We start from the raw sequence: 18,311 nt of genomic DNA on the forward strand, positions 1-18,311 counted from the left end.
GCTAATGTTTAACAACCAGCTCTCCAAGAAAACAAAAAAGCCCTGATTGGTAGCATCTGCTGACTTCTGTGGTTTCAATATTCCCACCATGGCTGGTTTCCCACTAATGCCAAGTCACTGAACACAACGTTGGAAAGAAATATGAACCAGTAGGAGCTGGTATTGGCACACCACTGAGTCTGGGTCATAGTACTATTCATCTGTAAGCCCTGCAGCCTCAAGTATAGTTCACACATTTGTTCATTCATCCAGTCAACAAACTTTTTTTTTATTATTATACTAGGAACACGAGCAAGGTATCTATTAAATTAGTTCCTTATTGCAAATCCATTGCCTTATTGGGTTTATTACAAAATAATATTATTTTTCCAACACTTCCCCTAAGAAGTTTCTTGAGACAAGGCAGGTGGAATGATAGCTTTTCTACCTTCAAAAATTCACTTACCCAAACTGCATGAGATGATTTGCTTCTCTTGAGTTAGTAATTCTCATTAACATTCTAAGCATTGGGGAAAATTACATCAGAATAGCCTTGACAATAAAACCGTAAACTGCTTTATTATAGAAAGTTTACAAAATGCAAAAGCAAACAACTCACCTCTCGAAAATGCTTACCTAGACATAATCCTTCTATAATACTTTTTCTCTACATTGGTATATTCAAGATATGCGTGGCTTGTGAAGAATATGGACTCAGGAGCTTCACTGCCTGGATTCAAATCACAGGCAATGTGATTCAATTCAATTCAAATCACAGTTCCATCACTTACTAGCTCTGTGATCTTGAGCAAATCAATTAACCTCTCTGTAAAATGGAGTTCATGATCATAATAGTAGCTATTGTGAGAATTGAGTAAATGTCCATACAACACCCAGAACAACATAGAGGAAGTTCCCTATAACTGTTAGCAGTTATTACTAGCAAACACAATCGAGGATTTTCTCAATGTTGTCTAAAGTATGTCTTTCTAACAAGATGCTGCACTCCTCAAAGTCTTTTTGCGGTCCCCTAGAGTGCCTAGCACATAGTGTAACTTGAATCAATTCTTGTCAAACAATTAAAGAAATTAATTTATTAAATGTAATTGGATCGATGCGACTCCAAAACCTTCTTGCCACAAATCAGCCATTGGGTCTCTCATCTAGATCTCAGGCACACTTTCTGTCTCCATAAGCCTCTCTGAAGGTAGGGAAAGTAACCAAGAATAAGTACCCGGAGTAATTTGTCAGAGCTGTTAACATATTTATGTTCAAGAATGTTTATTATTTATAAGCAAAGAAAAATGAAAGCAACCTAAATGTTCGACAAGGGAAAGGTTGAATAAATTATGATGTAGCCGTTAGATATTTTTCAGTAAGTATTTATTAACATGAAAAAAATGCCCTAATTGTAGTAAGTGGGAAAAGTAGCATATAAACTTGTATAAACAATATTATCCCAATGTTTATTTTTTCAATGTGTTTGCATTAAGGAAAAAATAAAAAGACACTTACTGGAAACATATCAAAATCATCACAGTAGCTATCTCCGATTGATAGGATTAGGGTGATTTTTATTTCCTCTTGGTATATTTCTGAATTTTTCTAAATAACAAAAAGAAAACATAAAATAGATTTGGACTTTCAGCCTTGGAATTAGTGTCTCAGGAATGAAATGATGCGTCCCTACATGCATATAGATTCAGTGACCTAAGCACCTCTGTGAGTCAGTTCTGCTACCACCTACATACCCACCCAGTCTGGCATTTTTCACCACCCATCCCCATCCCACTCCCAACCTCCCAAAGTGTCCCAAATCTGACATGGAAGTGTAACCTAGGTTTTGCAAATGTGACTCCAACATCCAGCCATTTGGAAGCACGGATGATTACCTTAATTTTTCACACGCCTTTCAGATATCTGGCATTGGGTAAATACAATCAACCTCATGTAGACATATTTCCAGCTATTAAAAACCAAACACATTTGTGTTATCTCCTGCCCTTGAGGTACCTGATACAAGGGAAGCATGATTGAGTACCTTACTGATAAGGCTGAACAAATACGTCTTTGAAATAGGCTATAGGAAAAACCCAGGTTGGAGATGTGCCATACACGTTAAAATCTAGCTAAATTTGGGTACAAGGTGGATCTCAATTTAGTGAACTGTGAGTTCTAGAATGTTTGTTTAATAAAAGCCATTTTATTACTTTCAAATCCACATGGGCACAATTTTATGAGTCTAGATCGAGGTAGCAAGTATATAATTGACTCCTGCTTTTAGAAATAGGAAAGAATTATTTATAATGAGCATATCAGTCAAGTATGATTTAGTCCCTCTGTGTTTAAAACAACTTATTCAAAATAATAAAAAAGCAACTTATTCCCTTAAGTAGTGTGACATTTAGCAATTTTATTTTTATTCTTAATTTGCTTACAACCACCTCTCCTCAAGGCAATCTCAAGCCAAAGCCTATCTAAAGCATAAATTTCAAATTGCTGAACTCAATCAATAAGGTTTTATGGTACATCTTTAAAAGAAAAAAAAAAGAAGAAGAAGAAGAAGAAGAAGAGGCATAACTTAACTAAATGTAGCCAGGGAAATGCACACAAGTTATTTCTGCCGTAGCTCCTTTGCTATGGATGGAGGAACCAAGCCGTTCTATTTTCATTCATGAGGAAAATCTCACAACAGCGGGCACATCGTGGGACACAGTCAGCCCAAGCAAGAAGGAGCAGGAGAGAGCAGCTTTAGCTGCTCCTGAAATACTTTAGGGGGAGAAGTTGCTAATCCCAAGGAACATTCTATGGTGAATGTTATCTCTGCTTAAGTCTCGGAAAAATATTTATGGAAAAAATATTATTGACGTAAGATTTGTTAAGCACCCCTCCACCTTCTCTGCCTTGTTCTTCTCCACCGCATGTGTCACTAACATGTTCCATAGCTTAGTTTTTTAATTATTTTTATTGTTTGTCTCCCTCAGTTAGAATGCAAGCTTCGTAAAGGCATGAATTTTTCTTTGGGGTTTTGTTTTTCCTTTTTTTGGTTGCATTTAGAATGTACCAGCACAGGGATGCCTGGCTGGCTCAGTAGAAGAGCGGGTGACTCTTGATCTCGGGGTTGTGGGTTTGAGCCCCACGTTGGGTGTAGAGATTACTAAAAAAAAAAACGTTTTTTCTTTTTTTCTTTTAAAGATAGTAAGAAGGGTAAAATGAAGGGGGGGAAATCGGAGGGGGAGACGAACCATGAGAGACTATGGACTCTAGAAACAAACTGAGGGTTCTAGAGGGGAGGGGGGTGGGGGGATGGGTTAGTCTGGTGATGGGTATTAAGGAGGGCACGTATTGAATGGAGCACTGGGTGTTACACACAAACAATGAATCATGGAACACTACAACAAAAACTAATGATGTAATGTATGGTGATTAACATAACATAATAAAATTTAAAAAAAAAGAAAAGAAACTGAAAAAAAAAATGTGCCATCACATTGGAGGTGCCTCAAAAGTATTTGTTGAATGAACCCGGCTCCTCTTAATCAAGGAGGATATTACTGAGATAATCTCTAATAAGGTAGAAAGAGCTCTGGATTTGGAGTCCAAAGCAAGTAGCACTTTGCTTGGCTCAAAACAGACACTCAGGGGACATTTTTGGGGTGGAGATGGGTGGATGGATGTTATATTGGTAACTCTTCTTATCTGTGAAATGGGAACAATACTTCATTGTGAGAACTGTTGTGACATCTTAGTTACTTGATAACTCTTTTCCCCCAGTTGATGTAGACGGAACAGGAATAAGGCAGTAAGAATCCTTAAAGTAAAAGACAAAGCAAGAAATCATTTAATCTTCTGTGTAAATGAGAGGAGACAGGAATTTGGGTAGAAGTGTATGTTTTTATTCTATCTTGTAGTGCTGCCAAGTCAAGATGGTGTTTGAGCAGAGAGGCAGGCAAGACGCAGCCAAGTGGAGCAGGTGAGCGGGCCGCCAGCTTCCAATGAGACATGAGTGAAAAACAACCTTCAGTTTCACTTCAGTGGCCTCCTTGAACTGAGAGGCATCCGACTGTCAGGCAAGGTGATGAAAACCCTCGGTAGACACTCCAGATCTTAGTTCTGGTCATTAAGTCTCAAGGGTAACCAGCCCCAGCTTTCTTATTCCTAAATTTGTTCTTTTTGCTCGAAGAGATAAAGCCTTCCGCTCTCTCATTCCTCGTGGAACATTCACTTTTGCCCCATGGGTGGCTTGCTCGGTGAAAGCAGAGGTCTTCCGAGCGCAGCCCCCTCTGCTTTGGTGGACAGACGCGGGGAAGGACACTGTGTCCTGGGAAAAGAGCTCGGGTGGAGGTAGAGAAGGAAACCACAAGCCAACAGTGGGATGAGAACTGCACCCTCCCCCCAGTCATCGCAGGCAGCTTTGGGAAGACCTTCCAGGGCCCGGGGGACACCGTTCCTCCTGAAGAAATCTCAAATGCCCATTGGTAGCTAATTGGGGTAACCCTGGCGCAGAAAATTTTCTCCCTGCTGTTGCTGCCTTGAGTTCGGGAGTCTCACCATGTCCCAGAGCGATTCCTCACGTGGTGCTGTGCTCAAGGAAATCACCTTGTCTTAGGACCTCAGCCCTTCATGTGTTTAGCAGGTCAAGAGGCAAATTCTCTTCCTACCAGTAAGAGGACCCAGGCTCCCATGGGCCCCAGCCATTGTTATTTTGAGAGTGAATTGCATAAATCTCTGTTGCTGCGAGGGCTATAGGGGTCTAGATGGAAGGAAACTGTTGAAACCAAACCCCAGAACCAGGAGTCAGGAAAAGCCCCTACATGCCTTTCTCCCAGAGCTCGGCTAACCCCAGCTCTCCTGTGTTAGGAAGTGATGTTCCTCCCTCTGTCTGCAGGAACCGTTAAGGCTGCACAGATGTCCCAAGACCTGGTCTGGAGGCCTTCATGGGCTGGACAGTCCAAAAAACAGTACAGACAGACATGGCCTAGAAATGGAGCATTCTGGAAGCTGTGCTATTTATCAGTGTTGTTCAACCAGCCAGGCCTTGTTACCTGCCCCATGAGAAGTCTGGGAGAAAGTCATATGGAAAGTGTAAAGAAATAGAAGATCCTCCCCTCAAGGTCCTTTCCATCCAGGCAGGGAGACAGCCCGTGTACACATCCACTGAGGCACACAGGCCGGGACAGGTGTCGATAAATCTCTCAGGCCATGAGGACTAGAAGTGTTCAGTGCTGGATGTGCTTTCTTTTTTTAAAAAAGATTTTATTTATTCATTTGAGACACAGAGATACAGAGAGAGAGCATGAGCAGGGAGAGAGGCAGAGAGAAGGAGAAGCAGGCTCCCTGCTGAGCCAGGAGCCCGATGGGGGGCTCGATCCCAGGACCCTGGGATCATGACTTGAGCCGAAGCCAGATGCTTAACCATCTGAGCCACCCAGGCACCCGTGGATGAGCTTTCTAAGGGCTGGGTTGTCTGGGAAAGCTTGGGGAAGAGGTGGCAGCCACCCAGTGCCTGGTGGGATGGCTCAGAGGGGTGAAGGGAGGAGCGGCAGGGTGGAGGGAGGAGAGTTTGTACACGAATGACGTGAGGACGCTTCTTTATCTGTCCTGTCCCGGCTCTGGCTGGGGAGCTCAGCAGGGCAACTGCCCGTCGCCAAGGTGCCTCGTTTCCATCTGGATGACGGCGTGCGCCCCACACAGCTGGAGGCCGCTGAGTTATGTCTTCCAAGGCAGCTCTCCCCTTACCCCGTGAGCTAAACTTCTGACCCACTTCTCGAAAAATTATTATGACCTTTCCAACCCTTCACACAGAGGCTTTGCAATGGAGACAAAAATCATTTGTAGTCCAAGTCTTTTGGGTCCCCAAACCCCACCCATCACCACTCCTGTTTCTTTCCTGAGTGTCGTGGACTCACATTTTCTTTCCTATTTCATCACCACTCCTTTCCCCCCAACCAAGCACCACGGCCTTCGGGGCTCCCTCCATCTAGATTACCTTGGCCTGGCCCCCAGGCCCCACTGCTCTGTCTGATAACTCCTTGCTCAAAGTCCTGAAAATGTGCACACTTTTGACCCGTTAACTCCGTTCCTCAAAATGTACCCTTCCCTGACTTTTCTCTCGGCGGGGTTCTTGCGTCTGAGCCGCCCGTGGGCCTCAGGAGTCCTGCCAGATGCCGGGGCCCTGCAGCAGCCAACAAGCCGGCAGCTGGGCCCTGCATGGAGCTTACGGTCTAGGCGGTTGTTTGTTTCTCCTATCAATCCAGATGTTTTCTTATTTACTTATGTATTTTGTCTCTTGGACAAAACATGCCTGTCGTACTCTCAGAGAGAATATAGTGTTACTGCATCATAGGGTAAAATAAATTCCCCTTGACCATGCTGGGGACACAGAATGACAGGTGCAGACAGAACGGGAAAGAAAACTGTTCCAGGTCAGAGGTTTTCAAACAGAGCGCCACACTCTGTGAGCCTCAAGGGTGGGGACAGTTTGCTGGGGCTGCACAGAAGGACTCCTATGTCCCCAGCACCCCCACCCACCAAGCAGTTCTGCGTAGTTTTCTTCTTGTTACTCCGGGCTTCCTGGGAAGATTTATTCGAACAGAATGTTCTGTGTCTGCAAAGTTTGAAAACCACCAATTGTCTCAAGTTTCTATATTTAGTCTGGAAGTCTTCCAGACTGAGGAATTTTTTTTTTCCCCAAATTCTCTGTAAATCCTCTAGCTTTTATGTTTAATTAATGAGCTTTACTGATACCTGATACATGTTGGGTATGTAATTAATGAGCAGTAATACCACAGGCATGATAAGTAATAAAATTTCATAGACAGTATAAATGTGCTAGAGCTAAAAGCCCTAAAACAATTTTGCACACTATGGAATGGTGGGGGAGGAGGGTGCATATCAAAAACACCAACAAAAATTTAAGCAGTTTTAACAATTTGACATGAATTCTGTATGGTGTCATTCGGGATTCTATTTAATATTTGCTAGGCTCCCACAATGTGCTAGGTAATGATCTCTTTTCTCTAATTTTCTTTAGCACCTTGCACCTACAGATTTTACAACTAAACTGTCATTATTCACATACCACCACTGTGGTTTTTTTTTTTTTTACAATAGCTGTAGGCCGCTTGTACTAGTAGATATTTTATTTAAATAGATTCATTTTGTATTTAAATTTATTTTTAAAGAAAACTTCCTATCACTACCCATAAATAGAATACCAGAAACACGTACCAAAAATAGAAGGTAACTGTAATAATAAATTCATGATGATGAAAATAATCAATTGTTTCTTTAAAATATAAAGTGTATATAAGCTAGAAACCATAAAATATACCTTGTCTTTGCTTCCCTCACCTCACCTTATACCCTCTTGTACCTGCACACCCACATCCTCCACTCCAAGTACTAGCCTTGCTTTAAGCTAGTTGACAACTAAGAGCTGATGAGGTATTAATCTCCTATTTTTTATATTGATAAGAGACTATTAATTTTTCAAAACTCAAATATCAGAACTTCATTGAAATTTTAGACATAATGCAAGAGGATTGTACCATTTAATTTAAATCACATACATTAGGTGATCTACTAATCACCTACTCCATAAACCAGGCCTCAGGCCTCCCCACAGATTTATATTTAGATTGCCCCAAAACATGGAAATTTGCCTAAGAATATATCAAAGCCTTTAGGATTTGACAGATATGGTCTCTTCAGATGGTGATGACCCTCTAGCAAAAGAAATATGGATCAACCACCTCATTAGCACATACTTTATTCTAATTGTAACTATAACGATATTCCCTCCACCCACCTACCCACCTAGGAAAGAGGGAGGGGAAGTTAGCCACAGGGTCTGAATATTGAATTTACATCACTGATGACTTGTCATTGCATTTTCTCCCTTTCGAATTGCAGAACTCCTCCTCCCAGGAGACCTTGGGAGAGTTGTCACAGATCAGGTTCTCTGGGAAGCAGGCTCTGAGTTGAGATTGTATGCAGGAGGAGATTTGGAGAGTGGACTCAGGAACCACACCTGTGGGTGCACAGGGGAATCAGGACTGGGCAGAAGAAGAGGTTAAGCTGTGCTATGGTCACAACAGACACCTTAGCCAGGCCCACAGGTAGCCCTTCAGAGGCAAGAGTGTGGGGTCTTTAAGCTCCCCGCACTGGCAAGTCATTGGATGCAAGATGCCTCCGAGGACGGGTCATAACTTTGGGCAAGGCAGCCCTCTTTGGCCAAAGGCAATTCTTGGGAGGGATTCAGCTGTAAGGCACCAGGAGGCAGAGCTCCTGCAGTGGGGAATTATACCTGGGTCCTGGAGGAGGATCTGGACAGTGGACAAGAGCGTCTACCTCAAGAGTAAACCCACTAGCGCCTTGCCCCGCAGTCCCACCCAGGTAGCAGCAACATGGAAAAGCCAGGAGGCCTAGTTTCCAGGCAGTCCCTCACAGTGATGAACCAGTGGGCCTGAAGGCCGAAAGAGAAGGTGAAAGGCAGGTAACATAGTATGTAGGTGTGTAGGGGGTGGGGGGTGGGGAGCAGAACACCCCATGCAGACCTTGATATTCCTCTCCACCCTTCCGCATTCATCCCTCCTCCACTGAAAAGTGCTGGGCAAGAAACAAATATGGTCTTGACGCCCACTGGGTTACCAATCTTAAGATATCGTGTTCAATTTCAAAGTTCTTTGACCAAAGCCAAGTTTCAAATTCTGAGGAAAGCTGAATTTCCAGAAGGCAAAGACATTTGGAGGCATGAACTAGGGTGAATCTTATAAGTGAAGATTCAGGGGCGCCTGGGTGGCTCAGATGGTTAAGCGTCTGCCTTCGGCTTGGGTCATGATCCCAGGGTCCTGGAATCGAGTCCCACGTCGGGCTCCCGGCTCAGCGGGGAGCCTGCTTCTCCCTCTGACCCTCTCCCCTCTCATGCTATTTCTCTCTCGCTTGCTCTCTAAAAAATAAATGAATCTTTAAAACAAAAAAAAATAAGTGAAGATTCAGGAGTTTTTGATTGCCCACAGTTAGCCAAGCATCGGCTGAGTTGCTTTCTTTCCTTAGAGCCAGGAAAAATGTTAAGTGGAGCTGGAGTTTCCGGGGCCAAGCCTGCAAAGCAAACCTGAAGGAGAGAAGCAGCTCATGACGCAGGCTTCCTCCTTGGTCTGCTTTCTGCCCCCTCCCCCGCCTCCCCCACCCAGAGTCAGACCACACAGGTGAGTAATAAAGCCACAGGCTGCAACTGGTAAGCTTGTCTTTGACCCTTTTGTTTTTGGGAAACATTTCTGGAGCATTTCTCCTTCATCTCAGGTAGGGAGAAGCCCACCATTATTTTGCGTTGGTAATGGCAGCCTCATGCATGTAGTCTTTCCACCCCGGGCCACAGAAGAATAGGTCATGGGCCTGGAACACCTCCTTACCTGGAGATAAGGAGCCCACACAGCCTGCACCGGGCTTATCGCCATGCGTAGAAATATCTTTCCCTGTTTCAGGCTCAATGAGTGTTTGTTTCAGTATTTCTGACTACACAGGAATAGGGTCAGGGTCCTTCTGCTGTAGCATGAGACAGATAGGTAGGACAATTGCCTTGCATCGGCTGTGAGTGGCCCGCTAGCCATTGTAGCCGTGAGGGACTGAGGCACATGACTGGAGCTGATTTTGCTGTCTCTTCTCTCTAGGTATGAGCAGGAGGGTTGTTCCATCCGCACTGCTGCACTGTGGTGTGTTTTCCTTGGCGACTCTGATACCAAGATGCAGCGGGCAGAAGTGTTTGGACTTCTATCCTGGTGGTTGGCATCGTGATGGTCTTTGCTATCCATGGAGTGGGAGCCCTCCCCTGGCACCGGGAACCAGTGCACCATGTTCTGCTTGACATTTTGCAGTACTCAGTCTCGGAGGGATAATGAGGTGAGAGTTCACCTTGGACTCCAGTACAAATAGCAGGTAGAACCCTTGTCTTCAATAGGGTTGACTGAAGTGAATTGCCATGAAGTCTATTTAAACTGGGATTTCTCCAAATGGAACGTGAAGTCCTAGCAGGGTCCAGAAGAAGTTCCAGTAGAGTCACCTAATAACCTTTAGTGATGGCAGCAGATCAGGCCACGTGACTGGAGTGAGCCACCTCCTCTGGAGAGGTTCTGTCCCAGATGTTAGAACGTGCTCTCACTTCTGAAAGGGAGATAATCTTTTTTGTGTGGAGGGAAGAAGGAGGTGTTTGATTTGGGGTACAGATGGGTGGGCCCTTCATAGCCCTCCAAGAAGGAAACTGAGCAATACTGATTGAAGGGCACGAGGAACGACATCAGTCCCTCATTCTAACTGGATATTTAACTGGCTACTTCAGTGGGTCACAAAAGCTCTCCGTAACTCCAGGGTCAGAGTGACAGGTGCTAGTTTAGCTTGCCACGTGGTTGCCGAGCTGAGCACTGACGATATGCCAGGCATCATGCCAGGTCCCCACATATGTCCTCTCATTCGATTCTTATATACACCCCCTGAGGCCGGTCAGATTATTCTCTTCTTCTTAGAGAAATCAAAGATTAAAGAAAGCATGGACTTTACCACGGACCCACAGACACACGCCTACTAAAAGGAAACGCCAGTTCTCGAACCCAGGTCTGTCCAGCTCCCACCCACTCCTGTTGATGGTTAAGGCGCCCCAGTTCTCCACGATGCAGGTGTCCTCGCACAGAAAGGAGACACTTGGTGGCAACTTTCGGTGCACCCAGGATCCCGTTCCTCAGGGTGCCTAGTTCAGGTCCCCTGGACTCTAATGGTTGGCCTCTGGCATAGAGGCTTCCCTGCATCTTTTCAACCTTCCCAGCCGCCCACCACAATGCCCTGAGCACAACAAGGACCCAGCAAATGTTGCCAACTGACTGGCTGATGTACAAGCAAGGCCACAAGATAAATCAGCCAAGGAGAGAGCCGGCCCATATTTTCACAAACTGGCATTGTGTCATTCCACATAAAATGCTCATAGAGACCCTGTTTGGTTCTCCGGGCCCAAACCTGCTTTATTTGCTCTGAAAATGTGGATCACCCTCTGCTTGGATTATGCTGATCATTTATTTAAAAAAAAAAAATTTTTTTTTAACCCAGGGAGAAAACAGCACCAGTAATTAAGCCCATGTCTGTAATTAATTCCCATAATGGATATAACTCCTCTCCCTCCTGGTAGAGTCACGCCAGCCCACGTCGACCCGGGTACGAGTGGTCATACCTGTTTATGTACGGCTTGTCCTTCTCCATATTTCACAGATGACAGGATACAGCTCTGCATCTCTTCATGTTAATTCTATTTGAAATACTCCCCACCAACATCTTAGGGCTCTGCCATCTAATAAGTGCAGCCAATTTATCGATAGTAAATCTAGGACAAGACAGACTCACATTGATGTGGGCCACAGGGCATTTAAATTAAACAGGAACTCTCCAGCCATCTGTGTTTTAACTTTTTTATGCCTTGATAATAAGCCCTGTTTAGAATAATTTGCTGTGGAAACTGGGACTTCGTGACTGACAGAGAAAGGCCAGGCATAAACAACCCGAGCAGGCCCCTGAATTTGCGAGAATGTCAGGCGAATTTAGACTCATCATAAAAGAATTCTCGGCGACTGTATTTCAATATGACACTTTTATGGTTTTTTATTTTCTAGTCCATTGCGGCCCCAGAGCCCTGGCATGATTTATATAGCCTGGCAGTGCATAATCTTTTGTATAAGATATACAGGCCTCCGGAGGTTTAATTTCTTTCCTCACAGCCACTGACAGCATTTGTGCTCCCCTTCTCTTCTATTTTCATTTCTAATGAGATATTGGACTTTGCTCAGTGAGAGGTGATATTTCCACATTTGCAGCCTGACAGGCTAAATCACCCGATCTCAGTGGTGAGGATACAAACCCATTTAAACTGTGTCAAAATATTCATGGAGCCCCATTGATTTGGGCAACGGTTATTAGGGAGCTATTTGGAAAGTTCAGGTTTAATTTTTGGAGCTTTCTGCTGCAAAATCACTCAGTTACATCACAGGGAAAATGGTATCAAAAGGATAAAGGAGAGCGAGGGGTGTGGTGCATGGCATTTACTCTGTTGGGCTTAGTTTTCATATGGAGATGACCTTTGATAAAAACAACGACGATGACAACAGAAAAGTCCCACAATGGTGCTGGGTTAAATGTGTGGCACGAAGCAAAGGAAATTCTTCCGATTGCATATAAATGAATAATATGTCAAGCTACTGACATATTTTTTAAAAAAGCAACAGTGAACACAACTGACATAGGAGATTAATGCTTTGCATTGCTACACCGACTTTTACCTCTGCCTTTGATCTTAAATCTAGCCAAAACTATAGCGACAGGAGTTTAGATTCTAAGTGGGGTGGGTTCAAATAGCTCTGTTCACTTAGTATTCACAAGTGTCCCAGAGGAAAAATTCCGTGAACAGGAGAGGTGAACGTGACTGCCCCTGTGAGGGGCTGTCGGGACAGAAATGCAACAAATGGCCAGCTGAGGGAACTTGGGAGCTCCTGGTAGATCTCAGGAAATGCACACGCTGAAGAAACCCTTGAAATGAGGCCACTGGAACAAAGAGTTGCCACGTCCTTGGACACTACAGAAGATCAAAGTCCTTTGATGGGACCAAGCACATCTGACCTTTAGACAGTAAGGTCATTTGCAATCGTTGCTTGATTTATGACCTGGGACTTTATACAAACTTTATATTTACTAGGGTTCCTGAGTTCACAAGGACCTCATTAAATGGCACGCACAACGTTCGTACTCACACAGGGGGAAATCGCTTTGGCAATTTGTGGGCGATAAAGTGGTTCCTAGACACTTGACAATAAGTGGGCATTAAGGCCTGCTACCTAGACGCCAGCAGAATTCCTACGGAATACAGCATGTTACCTTCACATTACTGTCGAGCGTGCTGTTCGTGAGACACGTTACTACAGCCCACATCACAGGCCTTTGTGCGGAATTAGCAAATGCACCGCAACTAGACCCAGGTGTTGAGAAGTGGCCACCCATTCAGATGGTGGGCTACTCACACACCGACACTTTCTGGCCTGGCTTGCATGAAAACTAGTGCCTGGAAGCTGGCAGCTTCCTCTGAGAACACAACTTGAGAACGTCTCAGAACCCGAGACCCATCATGTCCCCAAAGACTACTGCTATGTGAATTCCCTGTTAACAGGACACCCTTGGTATGGGAAATGTACTAAAATCTGGTGAGAAACTCAGGACAGATGTAAATTAGAAATTCCTGGAAGTAAAAATTATGAAACAGTAGAACAAGCTGCTTGAGGCGTGTTCTGGAGTGTCCCTCCCTAGGGTGCTTTAAGCATGAACTTGGCACGCAACGGGCTTCCTCATGAGCCCCTCCTCCTCCAAGGCCTGAGGATTTGACCTGCGTGAAAGAAGCCAGGCAAATTCCCAGCCCAGAGCAGCAGAGCCCTGTAGCAACCTCTCTTGCTCCAGCAAAGTTCCCAATGTCCCAAGAAGCCGCTCCCCAAAAGCCCAAATGTTCTCTTGGGGCAGACTCATAAACACCAAAATACAATCCCAAACATTACCCATGGCCAGGGCACCAGGAGGCGTGAGAAGAGATGGTCCCATGCTATTGCCACACCTCATTCTGTCTGAGAGGCTGCCCGGCCAGTAGAGTCTCCAGCATCCCAGCTCTGCTACCGACTGGTTAGGTTACTTAACCTCGCCGAGCCTCAACTGTCAAAAGTGTAAGGTGGATTGGTACTGTGACTTCACAAAGCCAATAGTGAGGTTTAAATAAAATACTGTTTGAAGAAGATGCAGCACAGTCCCTGCCACACCTAGCAAAGCTATCATGCGCGCCCGTATAATTGTAGAGCTAGTCTGATCTCGCCTTCTCCTCATCCCTTATCCCCTCCTTCCTCATTCCAGCTGCATTCTTTGCCACGCCCCACCGCATCGATACCTCGTACCTTAAATAAGGTGGCTTCCAAAGACTGCACCATAAGCAGAGAAGATGGTTGAGGGACAGAGAGCCAAGCTCAGCCACCAACGCTTGTGAACGATCGGAGAGCTTCTTGCAAGTAAAACAGCGATTTCATCCTAACTGCTAGTCCTGAACTATGGTGGACAGTGGAGTCGTCATGTCTGTGCCCCACCCTCGGCTCTTCCCGTGTTTTCTTCTGACCATGGGTATCTTATGCAACTAACCATTAACCGGCATGCTTGTATTGAGATATGCTCTTCATCCACATTTTTGAGCGCTTACTGAATACAGGCTCTATGTTAGGCAACACAGTAGATAAAGGATTGAATTGGAGATGGGCTCTTTACTCAAGAAGCACAGAATCCAGTAGATGAGATAAGACTGCCTCCGAACGAGCCTTCCTACTTGGGGTTCCCAAGGAAGAATTCACTCGTTTATATTTGTAAAGGAACTTAGGGCAATGATGTGCTGGTGAATGTTTAACAACCAGCTCTCTGCACAGGAGTGGGGGGGTAGGGGTGGGAGGCTGCTTGTATATATGGGTACACGGGTTTCTTATAAACTTTACTCATCTGAAGGGTGCATAGCACAAAATTTACAAATAAAATAAAACCTTATTATAATTTCACATACTCAGAAGGTTTTTGCCAATTTTTTATGAACTCTGGTATCCCTAACCATCCTAGGTTGCATGTGATGAGCGAGTGTAGATCTACCCTAAAGAGTGGTTGATACTTTCATTTACATTAATGAGTAGGACAAAAGTGAAAAACGAAGACATATGTCAGAACTACATGCGTTCGTCAGCGACATGAGTGACTTCTTTGCTGAATCAGATAATGGCTTTCGAACACTAGAAGGATATTTCCTCACATTTTTTGTGCTAGTCACAATGTAGCAGCCATACACATGACACACTTTTATGTTTAATCTGCAGCATTAACATTTTCTCCTTCACTTCCTTAAGTCTACATAGTCAACAAAACAAAAAATCAAGCGCTGATTTGCACTCTTTGCTGATTTCTGTGGCGTAAATATGCCTACCATGGTCAACTTCAAGCCAATGTCACTGAACTGGAGTGGCCCACCATTGCCCAGGATTTCCACCATCCCGATACAATAGAAGTAAACAACCTCGAGAGCACACAGAACAGTCAAATATGGTAAAACAATTAGGAATTGATCAGGCTGAGTATTTATTATCCTTGTTTTTAACATAATTCATTTCATTGCAGGTGCTCCATGAATTTTCTTCCCAAGTCCCAGGGGGTCCTCACAGAGCTGCCCAATCCTCTTCAGGAGCCACATTTTAGCACATGTTCCCGAAAACAGGTGTGTGGTGATGCAAACCTAGAGAAAGCCCCTCCCCTGGCAGCCTCCCTGGATGCCCCGAAGGATTCTCCCAGTGACTCAACCTCAAGGAGATGGTCTGTTGCTTCCCTGAAGGCAGCATTTTCCTTGGGCCTCGGGAGGGCTCTGTTACTAAGCAGTACTTTGCATATATTTTTATTCTAGAAGAGTTTTCTTTGCCCTCTCCTCTCCTTCCTGTCTCTTCATCACAAAATTGTAGTACGTGCTTAATTCTTTTGTAAAGGAGAGAGTAGTATTAATGCCATTTCAGATTTGGGCCTTTCTCTTCAGTGATTTTTCTTCTCTAGAATATTCCTTGAGAGCAGAGCCAAAAAAGGTGGGTCCTGGAGGAAGGCTGGAGAGAGGAAATGCAGCCTGGTCAGCTGCACCACAGGGAAATGCCTGGGGCAGAGCCCATGGCCTCCTGCCAACCTCTAATCACTCCCCAGCTGACCATATGCCACCTCAAGCCTTTCCCGCACATTACCTGAGAGATTATTTAAAATGCAGATTCCTGAGCCTCACCTCACTTCTTCTGCATGTCTGGGGTAGGAGCCCAGGAGTTTGCTTGTCCAAAATTCTCACACATGCTCAAAACAGAGCTCTAATTTAGACCCTATGCGTGGAGATGATCTGATTTCTGGCTACTTTGTAATTTGGGAGTTTTCACATGGCAGGTGTGAGATGGCTTTGATTAGTTCTCTAAGAATCAGGCACCTTCAAGAGTAGTGAGAAATTAATAGCACAGAATGATGGAGCAATTCTATTTATAGGCCAAAATAGCAGATAAAAGTAAGAAAAGCTGGCCCAAATGACAGGAGAAGGCAATAATCAATATCCTAACAGAAAACAATAATGCAGCTGGTACCATAAAGCAATCCCATCGGGAACTGTATATTGCATCCTTAGTGTCCCGTTGTAATGAAGCCCACAGAATGCAGCACGCATTAGCCAGGGCAAAGCCTCTTCAACGTGGAATATTCTGCCACACTGCAGGCACATTTATTTTATTTGAAAGAAGAATGGTCCTGTTGCCAAGCCATCAGATGGTAAAAAGAGATATATTTGATGGATAATAAAAAAGGGTCTGCCACAGCCTCACAAAATACGTTTCTAATGTAAATGGGCCTAGTACGTGGCATTCATACCTCTGATGTGCCGATCCCTGCACAGAAAGGCAAGCAGGGACCGGGAGAGCCGTGGAGGGCGAGTCAGGAGTACGGCCAGAGATGGGGGCGCTGTTATTCCTAACAATAACAAACAACAACCCCAAACTCACTTGGTAAACATCACTCACTTTCTCCCCACCTGTTCTTGTGTTACAGACTGACAGCCCTTTTAATATGAAATAAATCAGGCAGGAGAAGGAGTGTCTGGAAGAACATACAGATTGAAAGCTGACTGACAGAACGCCTCCAAAATGCGCTCTGTTTGCATTTGCCTTTGTAGCAGCTAACTTGAAAGCATGTCAGGCGCTTTGAAGGCTGCGAGGTTGCCTTCTGAACCTGGAGGACGAGCGTGCTGTGTGCTTCCTGGAGGCTCCTGGCCAGGCGGGGGCCCCTGCTGTTTGTGCCCGAGGGACGGCAGAGCAAGCCGGGCCTGCAGATGCTGGCGGCCCCTTCCATCTCCCTCCCACGTGGGGGGCTAAAACAGCATTGTGTCTAATACCCGGTTTCCTACCGAGGTAGAAACAGCCAGTAGTCCCAAGCCAGTGGGCTCACACTGAGGCATTAGGGCCTCGTCACTTCTCACCAAGAAAACCTGCTGGTAATGAGCCGTGTCACCTTTCAAGGTGTGTGGTCAGTGGACATCTGAGTCAAGTGCACCCCCCACCTCAGCCCAGCCTCCAAGATGCTAAAGTCCCCTTGGTGAGCTGTCTCCTTGGATTTCCTGGACTGTCCAGTGTTCGCAGTTATCCTGCAAAGAAAATACTAGTACCTATCAGTCATGAGACAAGCGAAGTCAGCTTCAACATCATGCACAGGGGAAGTATTTCTGCTCTAAGGCAAGAAAATGCTCACGAAGTATGGGGTGGGCCGGGAGTAAGCCTGGAGGAAAAAGGAGAGAACAAGGCAGGAGGCGAGCGCCAGAAAAGCGTGCGCTGCTGGAAAGGTGTCTGCCTTGCAGAGTCCCCCTCCTGTCCTCTTCTGCTGGGATACCTGGGATACCCTGCCCGGCCTTCACACCCACCAGGCCCTTGCCCCTGCTAACCTGGCTCTTTGAGCATCCCACGAATAGCGGTTGAGTATCTGTGAAGGGCTGGTCCCTGTCCTGGATGTCAGAACTACAGTGATAAATAATTTGGACAAAGTTGCATCCTCGTGGAAATGACATGGCAGAGGGAGACAGTAAAGGAACACAATGTTATCCCGAACAAGGTAAGTATAGATTGTGCCAAATGCTGTAAAGGAAAGAGAGTTGATACACTCACTGATGCTTACCCAGTAAGCCAGGAGGCTTGCTTTGGGCACGGATCAAGGATGGCCTGCCCAAGGAGGCAACATGTGAGCAGACACCTAAGATGGGAAAAGAACCCAGTCACGTGACAAACAGGAGCAGAAGGTACTTAGGGTGCAAACACACTGACTGAGCCACGAGCGGTCTCGAATGGGCTCCCGATGGGACAGTCACACGACCTTCTAGCGTCTCCCTCATGGGGCTATTAAGATTAGAGGAGATGTGCAGAAATGGTTACACTGTGCCTGGCACAAAGTCAACACTCAAGAAATGATAACTGCTACTATTATTTTCAAAGACTTGGGTTCATTTCGAGGTGGGAAGGGAGTGTGAAATCAGCTGCTTAGGGCCATTCTGAGCCAGTGTGCCTGAGTCCCTGTGATGTCAGGCCACTGAAAGCATTCGAGTGCAATTATAAAGAAATTACTTTCCCAGCAATTAATCACGAGTATAAGATTGCCAATACATATCATTGCTGCATTATGACACATTGCATCACACAATCGGAATGTAGAGTAGAAAGGGGCCATTTGTAGCTGACCTTATTCAA

At 45.2% G+C, this 18,311-nt stretch overlaps 1 long non-coding RNA gene across 23 annotated transcripts in view; it reads right to left on the reverse strand.

The window, feature by feature from the left end:
- The window catches only part of LOC123835466 (uncharacterized), a 138,653-nt gene that overhangs the window by 48,764 nt on the left and 71,578 nt on the right, over nt 1–18,311 (reverse strand). For 12 of the 23 annotated variants that reach the window (XR_010406491.1, XR_010406479.1, XR_010406475.1 and 9 more), the window contains 2 exons: nt 11,195–11,344; nt 6,054–10,140 (listed from right to left, as the gene is read on the reverse strand). The exons of 8 other annotated variants lie outside the window; for them this stretch is intronic. This is a non-coding gene — a long non-coding RNA (uncharacterized LOC123835466). Of the gene's footprint in view, nt 1–615; nt 710–1,494; nt 1,585–6,053; nt 10,141–11,194; nt 11,345–18,311 lie in introns of those variants that run through there. 3 more of the 23 variants (XR_010406476.1, XR_010406470.1, XR_010406478.1) reach the window with 3 other exon arrangements.

The sequence above is a fragment of the Mirounga angustirostris genome, unplaced genomic scaffold (genome assembly GCF_029215605.1).
Source record: "Mirounga angustirostris isolate CCGP_5_RB_7025 unplaced genomic scaffold, mMirAng1.0.hap1 SCAF_12, whole genome shotgun sequence".
In the NCBI taxonomy this organism is placed as follows: Eukaryota; Metazoa; Chordata; class Mammalia; order Carnivora; family Phocidae; genus Mirounga; species Mirounga angustirostris.